This window comes from Aotus nancymaae, unplaced genomic scaffold (assembly GCF_030222135.1).
Source record: "Aotus nancymaae isolate 86718 unplaced genomic scaffold, 86718_ANA_hifiasm-v0.15.2.pri h1tg000083l, whole genome shotgun sequence".
Classification (NCBI taxonomy): Eukaryota; Metazoa; Chordata; class Mammalia; order Primates; family Aotidae; genus Aotus; species Aotus nancymaae.
This window is the reverse complement of record NW_026988498.1, coordinates 6,652,125-6,671,672: the sequence shown is the minus strand read 5'-3', so window position 1 is coordinate 6,671,672 and position 19,548 is coordinate 6,652,125. Positions and strand designations below refer to the sequence as shown.

General features: G+C 40.0%; 1 protein-coding gene across 1 annotated transcript in view; it reads right to left on the bottom strand.

Annotated features, from left to right (window-relative positions):
• The window catches only part of CELF2 (CUGBP Elav-like family member 2), an 854,489-nt gene that overhangs the window by 628,910 nt on the left and 206,031 nt on the right, over positions 1-19,548 (bottom strand). The window contains exon 2 of the mRNA XM_021670614.2: positions 13,686-13,724. The gene's annotated coding sequence lies outside the window, so the exon portion shown is untranslated. The remainder of the gene's footprint in view (positions 1-13,685; positions 13,725-19,548) is intronic.

The window sequence follows — 19,548 nt, the reverse complement described above, 5'->3', positions numbered from 1 at the left end:
CCTCTGTCTGAGAGGTGCTCCCTCACCCACCACCTCCTCCCCATTCCCCGGCACTGTCTACCTAGATAACTGCAAATCACCATGCAGACAGATCAAATGTCACTTCCTCCTGGAATGCTTTCATGATTGCTTATTTGCTCTGTTCTTATCCATACAGTGCTGAGACAATTTGCAATAATTTGCTAACTGTCTAAGTATCTCTACAAGGACAAACTCTGCATATGAATTGCTCACCACTGTTATCACCATCTCTACCAACTGTCGGGCCCAGGAAATATGAAAAGAAGTCCTTATGGGACCCACAGATTATATTGAAACCCTGATTGAATTATTACTGTCATGATTGTTATTTTACTATCAGAAGGAAAGTAGCCTAGAGTTGTCCTTAAAAACATGTATTACTTTCTTTCACAAATTTGATATGTATGTATGTGTAAATATATAGGGATATGAATGCACAGCAGAATTGGGAAAATATTTCATTTTTCAAACCTCTTTTGTATCTACTATTATATTTGTTTATCAAAAAAATTCTGTGAGGACGCCGAGGTATTTTATTGTGAGGAAATTCAAATATATATATTATATAAATACATCCTAGTATATTATATGGCTACTATATATTATACAAGTATTTTTATATAAACTAATTTGCTATTATATTATATATGATAATTATATATTACAGGTACACATTTATGAATATATTAGATATTTAACTAAAGCCACACTGCAAGCTAGTTTCAAAGACAGAATTCATTACTGAATTTCATAATCAAGAGTGATGATTAAGATGGTGATGACTGTGTGTGGGTGTTGTTGAAAGGACTGCCGCTAGACATCCTTCCTTTTGTGTTGGCGTGTAAAGATGGCTCTTTAATTTTTGCACTGTCTTTCACGATTTGTTTGTGATAACAATCGATGACCGCTATGGGAAGTCTTTCATTGCTGACTTTTCTGTCAAGTGAGAGAGAATAAAGCAGAAGTCAGCCGGGAAGTAGTTGAGACCAAAATATGTTTGTTGCACAATCAAGCTATTAAATACACACCCGACCCAGACCTGCAGGTTACTGAAAAGGTGGCTCTTCCATGGTTTGGATGGATTATTCTGAAAACAAATGGGTATGTGATTTTGTGGATGAAATCAGGAAAAGCAAAGACAAGACCAGGACATATGTACATCAAATACTTTGCTAAGCACTTTCATAGGTTTTGACTTTCTTATTAATCCTCCCCACATCCTGAGAGATGTTGGTTTTGTTATTTACTTGTTCCAGATGAAGGAATCAAAGCACAGATCAAAGTCAGTTCGCCTGCATAAAGTCACAGGAGCCACCTGATTTATGGGACTGTTCTACCAATTTGAGCTCAATTAATCAATTCCATTGGCTTCAGATCTTTTCCTGGAGCCATTGTATAGTGAAACTGAATACTCTATCATAGATTTACTGTCATATTGGACAGGTTTTTAGGATCTATGAAATAAACTGACTGCTATTTAGCTAGGGCTTGATGTTATCACACCAACTGCTAAGGTCTGTAGGTTTGGGCCCCACTGCCCAATTTATATGTTAAAACTTAATCTTCTTTGGGAGGCTGAAGTGGGAGAATCACCTAAGGTCAGGAGTTCAAGACCAGCCTGGCCAAACATGGTGAAACCCCATCTCTACTAAAAATACATAAATTAACTGGACATAGTGGCACATGCTTGTAATCCCAGCTACTTGGGAGCTGAGGTGGGAGAATTGCTTGAACCCAGGTGGTGGAGGCTGCAGTGAGCCAAAATCTGAGATCATGCCATCACACTCCAGTCTGGGCAACAGAGTAAGACCCTGTCTCAAACAAAACAAAACACGGAACCAAAAACCTAATCTCCAAGGTGATGCTATTAGCGGGTAGGGCCTGTGGGAGGTGAGGAGGTCATGAGGGTGAAGCCCTCAGGAATGAGACTCATGTTTTTATAAAAGAAACCTGAAGAGCTTGCGTCCTTTTGCCATGTAAGGATGCAGCTACAGATTGGTGGTCTGCAATGTGAAAGAGGTTCATCACCAAATGTTGCATCTGCTAGTGTCTTGATCTCAGACTTCCCAGCCTCTAGAACTGTGAGAAATAAATTTTATGAGCCCACACAGTCTAGTGTATTTTCTTACAGTAGCCTGAACAGACTAAGATCTCAACCTCACCAATGCCCACAGACTGGTCTCCGTCCAGCTTCCAATTTGTAAGCCAGCCTTAAGCAATGCTTCAGTGCCCACTTTGTGAGGTGGGTTTTCTGTGGCTCTCCTTATTTACAATGGACAGCTTGTCATTCAAGAGCTGCTTTGATAATGCATCACTAATTCTCTGTTCGTCTGTCCCATTGCAAACATCTTGCAAAAAACCACTACCATACAGGCAATGCCTAGCCTTGTTAATGTCTCCATCTTCTCATTTATTATCCTCTATACTCGGGCTTTATGCTCAAAGTATGCCAAACTCAGGTTAGATGCTTGCTATGGGTGGACACCCACTTTTTTTTTGTCTCCTTCTTCAGCAGGACATCATAATAATAACATGTGCTAATCATGATACCAAGCATCTTAAACATATTTTGTTATCTAATCCTTAAACATGTACCTTACTTAAATATCACCATAATCCTAGGAATACGGTGATTTCCCATTTCTCTGAAAAGAAAACTGAGACAATAAAAGAAAAACAAGTTCCCCAAGGACATATAGCTTGAAGGAGGTTGAGCTGGTGTTTGTTTATGTTTGTTTTTAGAGACAGAGTCTTGCTGTCACCCATGCTGGAGTACAGTGGCATCATCTTGACTCAATGCAACCTCCACTTCCCTGGTTCAAGTGATTCTCATGCCTCAGCCTCCTGAATAGCTGGGATCACAGGCGTGCACCACCATGCAGGCTAATTTTTGTATTTTTAGTAGAGATGGGGCTTCAACACCATGGTCAGGCTGTTGTCAAACTCCTGACTTCAAGTGATCTGCCCACCTTGGCCTCCCAAAGTGCTGAGATGATAGGCATACACCACTATGCCCAGCCATGAGCTGGTATTTTGCATACAGGTGCTCTGTCTTCTGGTCCTGCACTGCTGTCAACCATTGTATACTGATGGGATGCTTGATGGAAGCAGGTGGGCATTTTTGCCTTCATTTTCTACATTTATTTTTGAAACTCACTATATCATATACAGTGTATTATTTTAATCTATGTGTGTGCATACACACACATACATGATCATGCTTAGTAAGATGTAGGATCTCGGCTCACTGCAACCTCCGTCTCCTGAATTCAAGCGATTCCCCTGCCTCAGCCTCCTGAGTAGCTGGACTATAGGCGTGCACCACTACACTCAGCTAATTTTTCATATGTTAGTAGAGACGGGGTTTCACCGTGGCCAGGATGGTCTTGATCTCCTGACCTCATGATCCGCCTGCCTTGGCCTCCCAAAGTGCTGGAATTACAGGCATGAGCCACCGCGCCCAGCCAAGATGTATAGATAATCTTAATCATGTAGACTGATAGACTAGGAAACATGTTTGATTTGCTCAAGCAAACTCAGGCCTCCAACACAAGGGAGCTATAGAGGACATCGTATGCTAGAGGGTAACACCTGCAATTCAGGCATCGTAATAAACCAGTCACAAAGGGAAAAGTGCAAAGTTCAGGGAATTTCCAGTGTGAGGAAGAGAATCTTCTGGCAAAAAGGAAACCTGTATAGTCTTGGAAGCCAATGAAGAATAGGAGAGCGGTCAGAATTTGGAAGAATGATACAAAGAGAAACATAGTATTACTGAAGACTGTAGCTCCTAGCACCCATATATGAACATTACAGCTTATGTTCCACAGAGACAGTCATCAGTCTAAACCTCATTCTCAATCCTGTTATATCCTGAAACCTGCCACTGGAGTTTCTGCATGTAGATCTGACTGGTGCTTGGAATGTCCTCAACCTATACTTGTTGAATGAAATATTTTCTATGGGATTTCTGTTGAAATTCAGTACAAACATGTTATGTATATAGAATTTTGTTCACATGTACATATTTTAATAAATTTGTCACACAATGTGGAATGAACTTTCAATTCTGTTTAAACTCCTTGGTTGAATAGAGGACTTTGTTTGAGGAGGTTGGTATACACACTCCAAGTTCTTCAGTGAATCTGTTTTGGTTCATGTGATTTGAGTGCCTTTTCTGGTATTAGCTTAGGAATAAATTTATTGTCATAAACTCTCTGTGAGTAATTATTGTTCATGTCTCTAGCTAGCATGTTGAAAGTATTTCACAGTGCTATGAAGTATATTCAAATACTAGTTTTTATTTTTTATGCTATGATTTTGTTAAATGTGCTTTTATTTTTTTTGACATGGAGTTTCACTCTTGTTGCCCAGGCTGGAGTGCAATGGCACAATCTTGGCTCACCACAACCTCTGCCTCCTGGGTTCAAGTGATTCTCCCACCTCAGTATCCTAGGTAGTTGGGATTACAGGCACATGCCACCATGCCTGGCTAATTTTGTGTTTTTAGTAGAGATGGGGTTTCACCATGTTGGTCAGGCTGGTCTCCTACTCCTGACCTCAGGTGATCTACCTTCCTTGGCCTCCAAAGTGCTGGGATTACAGGTGTGAGCTACCACGCCCAGCTGTTAAATGTGCTTTTAAACTGATATACTGCAACTGTGTCCCTACCCAAATCACATGTTGATTTGCAATCCTCAGTGTTGGGGGAGGGACCTGGTGGGAGGTGACTGGATCATGGGGACAAATTTTCCCCCTTGCTGTTCTCATGACACTGAGTGAGTCCTCATGAGATCTGACGTTTAAAAAGTGTGTAGTACTTCTGCTTCCCCTTTCACCATGATTGTAAGTTTCCTGAGGTTTCCCCGTCATGCTTCCTTTTAAGCCTGTGCAGTTGTGAGTCAATCAAACCTCTTTTCTTCATAAGTTACCTAGTCTCAGTTAGTTTTTTATAGCGGTGTGAGCATGGACTAATACAAGAGGTAACAAAAATTATGGTACTCAGAAATGGTACCATGTTTGCCATGTTTTTTCTTCTTTAAAATTTAAATTTACCCCCCGTTTTTTTTTTAAGAGAGAGATAGGTCTTGTTCTGTTGCTCAGGCTGGGGTGCAGTGGTGTGAGCATAGCTCCCTGCAGCCTCAACTCCTGGGCTCAAGTGATTCTGCTACCTTAGCCTCCCGAGTAGCTGGGACTATAGGCATGCACCACCATACCCAACTAATCAATTTTTTTTTTGTATAGACAGGATTTAGTTTTGTTGTTCAGGCTAGTCTCAAATTCCTGGTTTCAAGTGACACTCTTGTCTCAGAGTATTGGGATTACAGGCCTGAGCCACTGGGCCCAGCCAAAAAAAATGGCTAGTACCGTTTATTTTCATACAAGCAATTGTATCATCATGGATTGGTTTAAAGTAGTGATTCAGTCCTTAGGGATGCTAAACACTATAAATATTATAAAGATGCCATGAATAATTGGTGATCAAGAAGTAATGTGTTGAGGTCTCTCTGCTGTACCCAGACTTTTTGTAACCAGAACTTTCTCTGTACTGGACATACATCAGCTATTCAATTGGCTTACTCTGTTGTGGCATAATGATACCTGTCAATTTGGGAGTTTAGTTAACCACACAAACTGGAGAAGGCTGGGTAAGGTCTGGGTAACACTGAAAGGCAGTGGTTCTGATTTGTTAGCATCTTTCTTTCTGCCCTGGTCAAGGCACTGGCATCTTGGAAATGTCATGGCATTGCTTCCCTGTCCCACATGTGGAAAAGCAGTCCAGATCTGCTGATAAACAAGCATTTTATCTTCTAGTTTAAAGGTTTCTGCCAGGTGAGATATACTGATAGTTTCAAGCTGAAGTTACAGGACCTACAGTTGTTGCTTTTGATAAGAGAGAACTGAGTCCATCTCCTGCCATGTTAAAAATGAAAGAAGTGCAGGTAAAATCCTAAATCTAAAAATAAAAACTCCAGACTGACTCTAACAAAACAGATTCTTGTAACTCAGGGACTTGTTTAACCATGGTGATAAACTTGTTCACGAATATCATAAATGTAGCAGCAGTAGTAGCCCTTGCTGGGAGTCTGTACTTTAGAAAGAACAACTGTAAAGGCTTTGTATGCTTGAATCACAAGTTAGAACAGGAGACATGATTTTGCTATCTGCTCTTTTGAGAAGATCCACTGTTCCTATTTGCAGAAATTCCCAGACATTCTGGCTGTTCTGATAATTTTTCTTCCTCGGGCCTCAGGTAGCAAGTTGACAGTGGGTAGGAGAGAGTAAACGTTGGGGCAATAGGAATTATGTAAATGTTTCATCCCAGAAAGAAAACTTTCAACCCCTTGAGGTCTTTTAAACAGCATTAATTCTAGAAATTAGATATAAAATTTAACTTTTTCATGCTAATAATGATTTCATAAAGAAAAACTCGTTAGTAAAGGTGACAAATATGAAGTTCTATTGAACATTTAAATTCAGGAATCTCAGTGAGTGCCCCAGGGAGATATTTACCCAGCCAATGACTCTCTGATGTTATTAAGAAGTAATTTATTCAGAGAAGTCTCCATTCATGAGTTTACATAAGAACAATATCTACTTTTCAAAGGCTTGTGTTCTCAGTACAGAACATACCTAATTTACAATGACTTTTGGTTAAAATTTTCATTAGGTTGGTTCAATAGTATTTGATAATTTTAACTTAGCTTTATGAGATCCCAGGTTCCCATTTACAGGAAGAGAAAATGCATAGGAAATAAATTTTTAAAGGGCAAATTCATCTCTCAAGCAAGCTCTGCTAATTTCAGTAGCATATCTGAGGTGGAGGAAAGTTAACCTTTACTATTTCTATGGCAGTCCATTTGGGCAGAGGCGACCGACATCCATTAAAAACAATTCAGGTTCACCATATCAGCACTTTGCATGTGCCCATCTGTGTAGCACTTCCATAAAGGACTCCTGGGTGAAATACTGAAATGAAAAATTGGCCCCACAGTTTAAGTGTAGGGTGTTTTCATGGGGATAGAAAAAAAGAATCAAAATAAGTGAAGAACGAGTGTTGCCAGTTCCTGAAATGAGGTTTAAGGAAGATACAATGGCCAGAGATCAGGAATTTAGGTAGGAAAACCACTATGTAAGACTTCATCAAGAAGGTAAGATCAGGGCAGGCTCAGAGTTCCACTTATAAGACGATAAGACTAGGTCTGGGACCAGACATCCCAGTATAGTGGAATAAGCCTGTCGTAGCACAAATCTGACTTGCTGCTTGTATCAGTCTGTTTTCATGCCACTATGAAGACAAACCAGAGACTGGGTAATTTATAAAGAAAAGAGGTTTAATTGACTCACAGTTCCACATAGCTAGGGAGGCCTCAGAAAACTTACAATCATGGTGGAAGGTGAAACTGGCCTGTCTTACATGGCGCAGGTGAGAGAAAGCAAAAGCCAAGTGAAGAGGGGAGCCCTTTATAAAACCACAAGATCTTGTGAGAACTCACTATCACAAGGAGAATACAGGGAAAACTATCCTATGATTCAATTATCTCTACTTGGTCCCGCCCTTGACACGTAGGGATTATTACAACTCAAGGTGAGATTTGGGTGAGGAAACAGAACCAACCATATCACTGCTTCAGAAGGGAAGATCTCAGGGATGCGGTGATCGCGATCCTGCCAGCGTAATGGGGACTTTGCCCAGCTTGACTGGAAAGGAACGAGTTAACAAGAGGTTGCAACCCACCCCCACCCCCCACCTAATATCCAAAAACCCAAATCTACAGAAAATTAAAGATTTTAGCAATCAAGTTTCCAGTTAAAGCTACCTGGTTTAGACTTCCAAGGTGATAACTTCAAACTTTTTTCCCAGGTAATCTGCAATCCTATCAACACTCTCCCAATTTTATCAACCAATTGAAAGTATCTATTTGCCAACAATAAAATCATCTCACATTATTACCACCACGTTAACACTATTGAATTGTAAATAAAATGTCCTGTCACGTTAAGCAGCAGGGTCCTGAAAAATTAGCTATGGTTTGCATAGCTGTGATCGCCCTCAATGAAAGACCAAGGAGGGAAAGCCACTCCCAGACCACCATGACCATTTTGAACTGGCCTCTTTCCCCCGACTCTTCAGGTAAAAGAAGAGGACTAGGAAACAATTATTTGGTGAATTTGATCAATGCAGAAAACCAAACTAGATTATACACCTTCTAAATGTCAGTTTCCATTTACTAACAGTCTTATGTGTGTTTCTTCTCTTTATTTAGCTCATGAAAGTGCCTGTGGTTCTACTTAGAAAACAGACTATTTCACACTTGTCCCAACCCACGGTAAAGAAGGAACTGGCTTGTTTCTCAGTAGGAGTCCTGGGCTATAAAATCAGCCTCATATTAAGATGGGATTCAAAAGAACATCTCCTGTTCTTTTTAGGGCTTGGCCTCTGAGACATCATATAAAAACTTTGACACCAAAGTCAAAAGCCCTGTGTGTTAGTTGTGTATGGACTTTGTAATCTGTCTAAAACACATTCCGATAGTATTAGAAGTGAATCTACAGACTATATGGTATGTGATTGCCATCGTCATTATAAGTTACGGCTCTGTATTTTATAGTATATAATAAAATGAAATGATAAAAGTGACATTAAACTTTGAATTTCAGTCTTTAAATCACACATTTGATACATCATTTGGCAGCTAAATGTCTCTTAAGTACTGTGGAAACTTTTATGATTTAATGTTTGCCTAAAGAACTGAAAGAAATGGGTAAAGCTGTGTCACTAAGTACAGTTGAATGGTGCTGCATAAAACCACTAGAAAGCAGATGACAGTATAGTTTCATTTGACCTCTGAGAAGAGAAGGACCAACATTTGAGCTGCTCTACATACTTCTGGACTCCTGGTTCCTAAAGGATTGTCAAAACCACACCATGCACAGAATAAGCATAGAGTTTACCTGCTTTCTTACCATTGCACTTAACTTGCCCTGACAACCCTTTAAAACCCTTCATTATGCCTAAGAAATTGATATTTTGGTCTCTGGTAGTTGTTTGTACTTAGCCTCCTGTCTTTGTTGGTTTTGCTCCAACCAAAGAGAATCCACTGAGTATGGGAAGTCTTAATGCTCAGTGCTTAAAGGCTCAATGAATTGGCTCCCAGTGCCTGCAGGGTTTCCTAAAGACCTTGTTGACCATGCACCTGTTTCTCAGATTTAGGAGCTTCAAAATAGGATGTTCTATTCTTGGGATGGGAGCTGGCCTAATCTGGCAAAGCTCTTGTTGCTATTAACTTTATTTATGTATGTTATGTTATGTTATGTTATGTTATGTTATGTTATGTTATGTTATGTTATGTTATGTTATGAGACAGGGTCTTGCTCTGTCACCCAGGCTGGAGTGCAGTTATGTAATCTTGGCTCACTGCAGGCTCAACCTCCAGGGCTCAAGTGATCCTATCACTTCAGCATCCTGAGTAGGTGGGATCACAGGCACATGCCTCGTGCCTAGCTAATTTCGTTTATGTTTTATAGAGATGGAGGTCACACTATGTTGGCTAGGCTGGTCTTAAATTCTGGACTCAAGCTATCCACCTGCCTTGGCCTCTCAAAGTGCTGGGATTACAGGTCTTAGCCACCATGCCTGGCTCATTATTCATTACTTTTTAAACTTTGTTTTACGATCTTTCTGGCAATGGAAATAGTTTTCCATATCCTGACCTGCACAGTCATTGCTCAAATGCCTGGTAAGAAGGTCAGACTTAAAACAGCAGTATCTGGTTTCCAAACTCACTTTGTTCAGGCTCTGACTACAATTAGATAATCATAGGTCAACTTCCATAGTGATAGAGGAACAATGCAATTTGTGGTGCAATCTGATGATGATTCTAGAGGATTTGGGAAGGTCCTGTTACTTCCTAGAATGTTTGCCCAGCTGCTGACTCCTACTGAAACAGCCACCGTCCTCCATCATCAATGCTTCATCCCTTCAACCCAAGGTATGAATCCCCATGATACGTAAAGGTTGTAACACAGGTAATTCCCCAAAGTGTTATTAATCAAACTTAAAGATACAGGAAGTATATGTGATTATTCTTTTTTGTAGGGGGGAGTAGGAGGCCCTAAAGGTAGAAATTCTGAAAAGGATTGGAATGAAAGAGAACCAATAAGGAGGAAGAAAGAGAAGAAATGGAAAATCCAGAGATCAGCTGGGCATGGGCTCAGGCCTATAATCCCAGCACTTTGGGAGGCCGAGGTAGGCGGATCACTTGAGATCATGAGTTTGAGACCATCCTGGTCAACATGGTGAAACCCCATCTCTACTAAAAATACAAAAATTGGCTGGGGGTGGTGGCATGCACCTGTAGTCCCAGCTACTCAGGAGGCTGAGGCATGAGGTCAAGGTTGAGATCATTCTGGCCAACATGGTGAAACCCCATCTCTACTAAAAATACAAAAATTAGCTGGGGCGGTGGGTGGTGTGTGCCTGTAGTCCCAGCTACTCAGGAGGCTGAGACAGAATTGCTTGAACCTGGGAGGTGGAGGCTGCAGGGAGCCAAGATCACACCACTACATTCCAGCCTGAGTAAGAGTGAGACTCTTGCCTGATAACGTTTGCCTTTGGGCCTGTTGACAAAACTCTAGGATTTTAAAGAATCTAAATTGCTTTTTGTCACCTTCTCAGTTAGAGAGGCCAATCCTAATACTAATGAATACTCCTGAGCAGTGAAATTATATTTTTTCTTTCATCACCAAGTCCATCATATATGATCTACATTACAACTGCTATCCATGCAATGCATACATGTTTTAGGCTTAAGTAACTTTTTCTTTCCCATCTGTGTTCTAAATCTGTGCCATATGTCACCTCACAAGGTATTTTCCATTATTCTTTTATTCAGTTCACTGCATGTTATTCCTCTTGTCCCTTGAAAATTAGTCTGTCTGTAATCAGAAATCACTTCCACTCACAGCTCAGTGCACCTATTATAGATGTGGCAAATACGTGTTTATGCGTCTGGTAACTGGATTAAAACATTGAAAAGAAACAGAAGGATGGACTCTACTGAAAAGAATGGAAAACACAAGCATGAAAATCAACAAAACCAAAATGAATTAAAAGCTGCAATGAATGAAATCGCTATTAATAGTTCTTTATCGGTAACAATGCCTTGGATTTTGCAGTGCTCAACATTCAATTGCAATGACACTTAAAAACCTAAGAGGAGGAGGAAAATAACTTTTGAATAGACTTTCCATGAAGATGACTTGAAAATCGCTGATCAGTTTCTGTGTATCTTCTGGCTGCCTTTATGCTGTGCATACATCTTCTTTGCCCATGGATATTGAAATACTATGGTAGGGAAAACGTCTTGTGTTAAATTATTTAAGAGAGCAAATTAATTATTCTCTTAAATTTGGGTGCTATTTTGATACCTGAAATAAGAGAAAAGAGAAAGCAAGTGTGATCTCTTTTCACAGAGTCTTGCTGCGGGCTGTGAGGGTGGCACTGGGGGCTTGTTGGGCCATTTTGTCAATCCAGGAGTGATGAGTTCATACACAGATGACTGCTTCCATTTTCAAAATATACCCATAGAATTCAGTTTCTGCACAGTCTCCTAATAACTGTTATTCAAAATACTTTTTACAAAGAAGCCGATGTTTTGGGGGAAACGCAATAAAACACCTAGCAATAGAACAAAAGCAATCATAATATAGAAATGTGCAATCAAACCGTCATCCAGGAATGCGGACATACAACAGGTAGGCTCTTATGTAAATGTATCCAAAGAGGCAATGGATCAGATTCAACAGTAAACTAAATCCAGAAGAAAAAAAGTGCAAAGAGAAACACAGAAACATTTATAACCCAGGTATGACAAAAAGCAGAAAATCAAAGCCAAGCGAATAAACCACCCTCACGACCTACCTTTCTTTCTTTTCTTTTTTCCTCCCTTCCTTCCTCCCCCCCTTTCCCTTCCTTTCCTTTCTTTCCTTTCTTTCTCTCTCATTATCCCCCTCTCTCTTTCTCTCTTTTCTATTTTTTCTTTCTCATTTTCTCTTTCTTTTCTTTTTTTCATGTTTAACACCCAAATATTATTCTTTAGACCAGTTCAGGTTCACAGAAAAATTGAGTGGAAGGTACAGAGTTTCCTTAGACCCCCGGCCCCTCCACACACCCAGGCTCCCCAACTATCAACATCCCTATCACAGTGGTCCATTTGTTACAGCCGATGGACGTACATCAACATGTTGTTATCACCCGGTGTCCAGTTTACATGAGGCTTGCTCTTGGTGTTGGACATTCCATGGGTTTGACAAATACCTAATAACCTATATCCACCATTACAGTACCATGCAGAAGAGTCTCACCGCCCTAAAAATCCTGTGCCCTGTCCACTCATCCCTCCCTCCCTCCTAGCCCCTGGCTTTTTACTGTTTCCAGTTTTCCCTTTACTGGAATGGTGGAGAAGTGGACTCCTTCAGAATGTAGCCTTTTCATGCTTCTTTCAGCAACATGCATCTAACCTTCCTCCCTGTCTTTTCCTGGCTTGATAGCATGCTTCTTTTTAGTGCTGAAAAGCATTCTACTGTCTGGATATATCAGTTTACTTTTGTATTCACCTATATGCATATAAAATAGAGGAGAGAATGCTGTGCTGGAGATTTACATTTGGGAGTTTAAAGCATGTATATGACAAGTAAGTATAAAGTATGTGTGAAAATTATAAAGTAGAAAGTTGTCAGGATATCTGAATTCATACAAATACACACTTGAGTTCATACTATAAAATGTTATAAAATGTGTTAAGTACATACGTATGGCTGAAAAAACACCCAGAGAGGAAGGGGGAAGGAGAGATGTATCCGAAATAATAAAAAGAAAATCCCGGCCGGACGCAGTGTCTCACGCCTGTAATCCCAGCACTTTGGGAGGCCGAGGCAGGTGGATGATGAGGTCAAGAGATTGAGACCATCCTAGCCAACGTGGTGAAACTGTCTCTACTAAAATTACAAAAATTAGCTGGGCATGGTGGTGTACACCTGTAGTCCCAGCTACTCAGGAGGCTGAGGCAGAATCGCTTGAACCCGGGAGGTGGAGGTTGCAGTGGGCTGAGATCGCACCATTGCACTCCAGCTTTTGTATTTTTAGTATACTGAGTGAGACTTGGTCTCAAAAAAGAAAATCCCATCTGTCAAGAGGAAATCTAGAGTACCTCATCCTATGAGGAACTCCCAACCCTTGTGAGGGTCCAACAGACAGATCCAAGTGAGAGGATGAAACCACAGCACAAGAGCCCTGCAGGGAGCAGGTGGAGGGCCGCTTCCACAGAGACCCATTAGAGGAACAACCTGGACTTGTCCCCAGGTGCCAGGGCCAAGTAAGAAGAAAATGTGCCTTCCTCCTTCCTACAACACCATTTTCTATTTTGGTCTTGTTCTCTTCATAATACAGGCAGGGAAACAGAACCAGCGGTTTCATAGAAAGCCACCTCTACCTTGTTCTTAAAGGAGTGGGCAATGGTTTGACTAGGATCAAACAAGTGTATATTTCGAAGACTAAGAATTTAAAACAGTTTAAGAAAAAAAAATTTCTAGGTATCATTCAGCTTTCAAGTTTCTAGCAGCTGCTCTTCAAACACCGTAAGTCTGCACAAGAGGCAGGCTCTTACCTGATGGGCCGGACCGCTCCCTTGTGTAGCTCTGCAGACCTAAATACAAAAAAAGGAAGTAATGAAGCACAGTTCTTTAATTTGAGAAATATATTCTATGCTAACATGTAATTTTTTTTTTAAATTTCTCTTTATTCAAGAAAAATGGTAAAGCAATGCATAATAACTGAGATTAATTTTGTCATTTGCTTTTATAAATTTCTCACATGCTCACTGAACTATAGTCAACGCAGAAGTGAAATTTACTTGTGGAAGACTTCTTGTTCCCCATCAGAGTAAAATGATATTGCTGCATTAATTGATTTTTGATTTCTACCACATCTACGCAAGTAAGATTTACTTGGGTTGGTCTTTATTACCTTGAGGATTTTGATACCTGTTGGCTACTTTTTATTTTACCATATCAACTGAATGAGAGTAAAGAAGAAACTTCAAGCCCTTCTTCTGCCACAGAAATTCTGTCTAGAGACTTAATGTCAGAGGATTATTATGAAAATCTCTTAACCTGTTTCACTTAGATGGTAAAATCTAGAACATTAGCCAGTTGTTTAGGTCAAATGTTTACTGAAATCCATTTACTACATGTAACCTTTTATATATTTTAGTTAAGCAATACAAACAAACTCCGTTCCAAAATGGGTTTTATATGAGTTACAATTCATTTTCATGGTTGTCAGTGGGGTAAGATTGATGAATTAGGACCTGTGAGGACTAATATTCTATTGTAAATGAAAAATCCCAACTTCATTCTAGAATCCTTGAATTCATGAACCTAAACCAGGACTTGACACACTGTAGCCCTGGGGCCAAATCTACTGCTAGCCTCTGACTTGGGAGCTGAGAATAGTTTTTACTGTTTTAAACAGTTAAAAGAAAACTCAAAAGAACAACACTATTTCATGGTACGTGAAAATTATATGAAATTAAAATTTCATTGTACACCAATAAAGTTTTTCTGGAGCACAGCCACATGCACTTGTTTATATATAGTCCATGACTCCTTTCATGCTATGAGGGCAGTAGGTGAGTAGTTGGAATGGAGAGGGTACGACCCGCACATCTTAAAATATTTACAATCTGGCCCTTTAAGAAAAGTGTACTAACCCCTGACCTGGGCAGTCATTGATTTCTTCTTGGTTGGAGGTATGGGGGCAGATAATGTGATGAGCTCCTAACAACTGATGCTGTTTAATAAAATAGGTGAATGCTAACTTTTCAGACCATTAAGATAAAAAGAATTATATTTTGTCCTGGGGCCTGTAAGTCATTCACAGCAGACTATGTGGGGTATAAACATGAATAAATGGTGTCCTTAACTATCTGTGCTGGAAGTTCCAGGCTGAATTCATTGCTGTACTTTAGATACTCATCAGTTCCATTTTTCACCTCATAAGACTTAACACTCTTCTTAATATTTGATAAGAATATTTAGATAATTAACTCAATATAGAATAAATAAAAACAACTCGAGAGAAGCAAATAAAAATATTTAAATATATATGTAATTATTAACATGAGTAATTTATAGGTAGCTAAAAAAGTCTACATGTTTGTGTGACTTATACAAAAAATATTTAAGAATTTATATAAAGTTGAAAAATGGACACAACCAAACTACATTTTTAATGAAAAGATACAAACACATAAACATACACATTCATATATATGTAGTAAACAATTAACTTTGCTGAAAGAGAGCTCTGGTCTTTTCCCTCGGCCCTGGGAAATCATGGTTAAGTCCTTGGAATGTCCTGTTTGCTATGAGTGTCACTGTTTACCTTGGCGCCTTGGACTACACCGATAGGCTATGCTAACAATGTGATTCATGGTCGCGGCCTTGGGCCATGCACTATCAAATTGATTTTTGGTGAAGCTGGTGACAAAGGTCAGCCCTGCAGATGGTCAACCGTGCTTATATAACTGAGCCCCAGTAAGAACTCTGGACAATGAGCTCAGAGGGCTTCTATGGTTGGCATACGGCATACAAATAGACACACATCATGTTTCTGGGAGAAGAAAGCACTGTCTGCAAAACTCCAGTGGGAGAGGACTGCTAGAAGCCTGGCTCTGGGAACTGTCCTGGATCCTGCCCCACATGCCCTCCCCTTGGGTGATTTGAATCTGCATCCTTTCACCATAATAAAACAAAACTGCTGAGTATGCGCACTTTCATGAGTTTTGTGATCTTTCTAGAAAATCTTCAAACCTAAAAGTAGTCTTGAGGACCCCCAAACTTGCAACTAGTGTCAGAAGTGGGGGTGGTCTTGGGGACCCCAAACTCTGCAGTATATATATACTTTTCGATTTGTTTACACACGTACATATATCATATATATCATAAAAATCATGCTACTAGGGTTTTGTGTGTGTGTGTGTTAGGGGGTGGATAACGTGGATTCTAGGATACTAATGATTCTTAATCTGGTGGTGGTTAAATGAGTATTAACATATCATTATTCTTTAACATGTAAATATGCATATTGTATACTCTTCTGTATTTATAATATCTCAATATTTTAAAAAAGAGGAAAAACTCTCCATAGAGCAAGATATTATAATCACACATTCATACAAGTTTCAGTGCAGCAACTAATGCATTCAGCTATACTAGAGATTACCATTCTAAGTTGAAGGAGAAAAAGGAATAATGTAACATTCATGTATTTATCATGTATTTTTCAGTGGACAGTGAAGTGTATACTGCATGACCAAAGGCCCCCGCAGTGTAGATATGCAATGACTGCCAAAAGGCCAGGAACTGCACCAAATGCATCTCTGTGAGTGAAGGAGACTGACTGTTGATAGGTTTAAATTTTGTTTGTAATCAATTTGTTAAAAACTATTTACCTAAGTACACAGTATTCCCAGAACTCGGATAAGTAATTTTACAGGCAATAAAGGGAAAAAGATTATAAAGAGGTCTAGATATCTAACTAAGCAGAAGAGTCAGAATATGCCAAAGAAGCAGAGAGTGTGCTACAGGCTTGCACCAGTAGTCTGCTCAGACAGAGTGATACATATACACTGAAGATGGTAACTTACTAGGTCATGTTATAAAGTCTTTTAAAAAGTCACTCAGATTGACTGTCACAAGTCAATTCCTGGCAACTGCATTGCCTGCCTTTGTCTGATTGCATTGTTCACATGGCCCTAAATAATCAGGCCAGTCTCATTGATCAGCGGCTTGTTCTGGCCAACTGAACAACTCAATCAAATTGACCCTGTGGCAACTTGTTTCATTGCTTAGCAGGTAGCAGCTAGGCTTCCCCCAAAGCCTGAGTCAGCCATCTTTGAGCATGTAAAGCAATAAACATGAGGCTGCTTCCAAGCAAAGAGCACAGTTGTAGAGAACAAACCACTGGGTGGCACTACCGCATGTTGCTTCAAAGAGAGCTGGCTACACTAATGGAGGATCTCAAATCTTAACATGCGTTGAGAATCATTCAATGGAACTTGCAGAAATTCTGATTTCCAGGCCCCACTCCAGAGACACTGATTCAATATCCTGTGTTGGGGCCCCAGGGATATGCAGTTTTCAAGAAGCACCTAAGTAGTTCTGATAGTGATGGTCTCAGAGAATCTTAGAGAAACATAAAGCTTTATTTTCCCTGGAGCCAAACCTCAACAGACAGAACTGCTTCTAGGTTTCCAAAACGGGCAGTTGGTTTCACTATCACCATACAATTCATCTGCTTATGACGGGTGGTTTTAGCAGCCATAAATTCTATGACCCAGTAGGAAAGGTTGTAGCCAAAGGCTCTGTCCACAAGCCATAAGACCCTTTGGCCAGTGTATAGATGATAATTACTTGGTTTCTATGTAAATGATGTGAACCTCCAAAGTATTTTATTAACATCCTATAACTGTATATCCCCAGAGAATAATCTTGGCTGATTTCTCTCTGCAGAATATACATTGCTATAGCCCTCATTATTTTACAGCTGTCAAGCAAAACCCTGAGCAGTTGGGCTGAACTGGTCTGCTTTTTTGGACCATATTAAAAGACTTTATATTGTTAATAAATGGAAGCAATTAAAGGTTAAGTATTTAGTTCATCTTCCATTTAAAATAATGAATGATTGTAAAGACAGGTTTAATTTAATTCCCCAAATTTAAAGAGTTATTAAGAGTCTAAGAGTAGCTGGGCGCAGCGGCTCAAGCCTATAATTCCAGAACTTTGGGAGGCCAAGGAGGGCAGATCACAAAGTCTGGAGATCAAGACCATCCTGACCAGCATGGTGAAACCCCGTCTCTACTAAAAGTACAAAAATTAACCGGGTGTGGTGGTGTGTGCCTGTAACCCCAGCTGCTTGGGAGGCTGAGGCAGGAGAATCACTTGAACACAGGAGGTGGAGGTTGCAGTGAGCTGAGATCACGCCACTGCTCTTCAGCCTGGCGACAGAGCGAGAGTCCATCCCAAAAAAGAAAAAAAGTCTAAGAGTACTTTCTGTTTCTGGTTCCATACTTAAGGAACTTGGAAACTGCTGCTCCATCCTAATAACTAGTGAAAACATGCAGGACAACAACTCTTCTGTGTAAAAGAGGTAAGTTCACAGGACAAATCTCTGCCTTCCACATTGGAAACACATCATAGGCAGACACAAAAAATCACAACATACAGGAATAGAAACCTCCATGGGAACCAGTGCTGGGGAGGAAAACTGGAACTGTAATTGGCGACTCACTGAAGACTTGGTGTGAACAAGCCTGAGAGCCAAAAACTTAGGGAAACCCTGTCATAAGGGGTCCCTCACACATCTATGAGTTTTACCTGCAGGAGCTTGACCAAATACTCAGTGAATATGAGAGAAAAATTTCTTGGTGCTTCTGTCCAGGGGGAGGGGCGAAGGAACCATTTTTGGAACACACTAGAGCACTCTGTTCTTTTAAACAAAGTCTACCCTCAGGAGAAGCTAGTTAACCAGAGTCTAATGTGCTAGGATTTTATCAGAGCCTCACTAACCCAGGAAAAGGGAAAGAGTCCAACTCCACACAGCTGTGTAGCCTTCCTCGTGGGAGAGGGAAATACCCAATTCCAGCCCACTCTAGTATTCCTGTGGGAGAAGGAAAAAACTCAACTTTCACCCACTCCAACCATCCTGTCTCAAATAAGGAGGGAGAAATAAAATGAGAAACACTTGGAAAGTTCACTGTCCAGAGGCACAAACTCGCCCAAAGACTGAGACCTAATTATGAGGCCACAGAATGCTTCCCTTTCCCCCACAGCTTACCATTACATTATTAAAGCCCTACCAGCAGCAGTTCCTCTTCCCAGTACATCATCTCCAGCTACCAAGAAAAGATTACAAACTATACTAAAAAGCAAAACACAGTTTGAAGAGACACAGCAAGCATTAGAACCAAACGTACTGGGAAGGTAGAATTATCAGAGAGGGAATTTAAAACAACTATGATTAATATGCTAAGGAATATATATAAGAAAGTAGATTGCCTGCCAGAACAGATGGAAAATGTAAGAAAAGAGATGGAAATCCTAAGGAACCTAAAAGACATACTAGAGATTAAAAACACAATAACAGAAATGGAAGAACGCCTTTGATGGGCTTATTGGTGGACTGGATGTGGCTGAGTTGGAGGATATATTAATAAAAACCTCCAAAACTGAAAAGCTAAGAGAACAACCCCTGATAAAAACAGAATATTCAAGAACTGTAGGAAAACTAAAAAAAGATGTAAAATATGTAACAAGAATATGAGAAGAATAAGAAAGAGAAAAAGAAATATTTGAAACAATACTGACTGAAAAATTCCCCAAATTAATGTCAGACACTAAACCACAGATCCAGGAAGCTCAGAGAACACTAAGCAGCAAAAGTGTCTGAAGAACTACACCTAGGCCTTT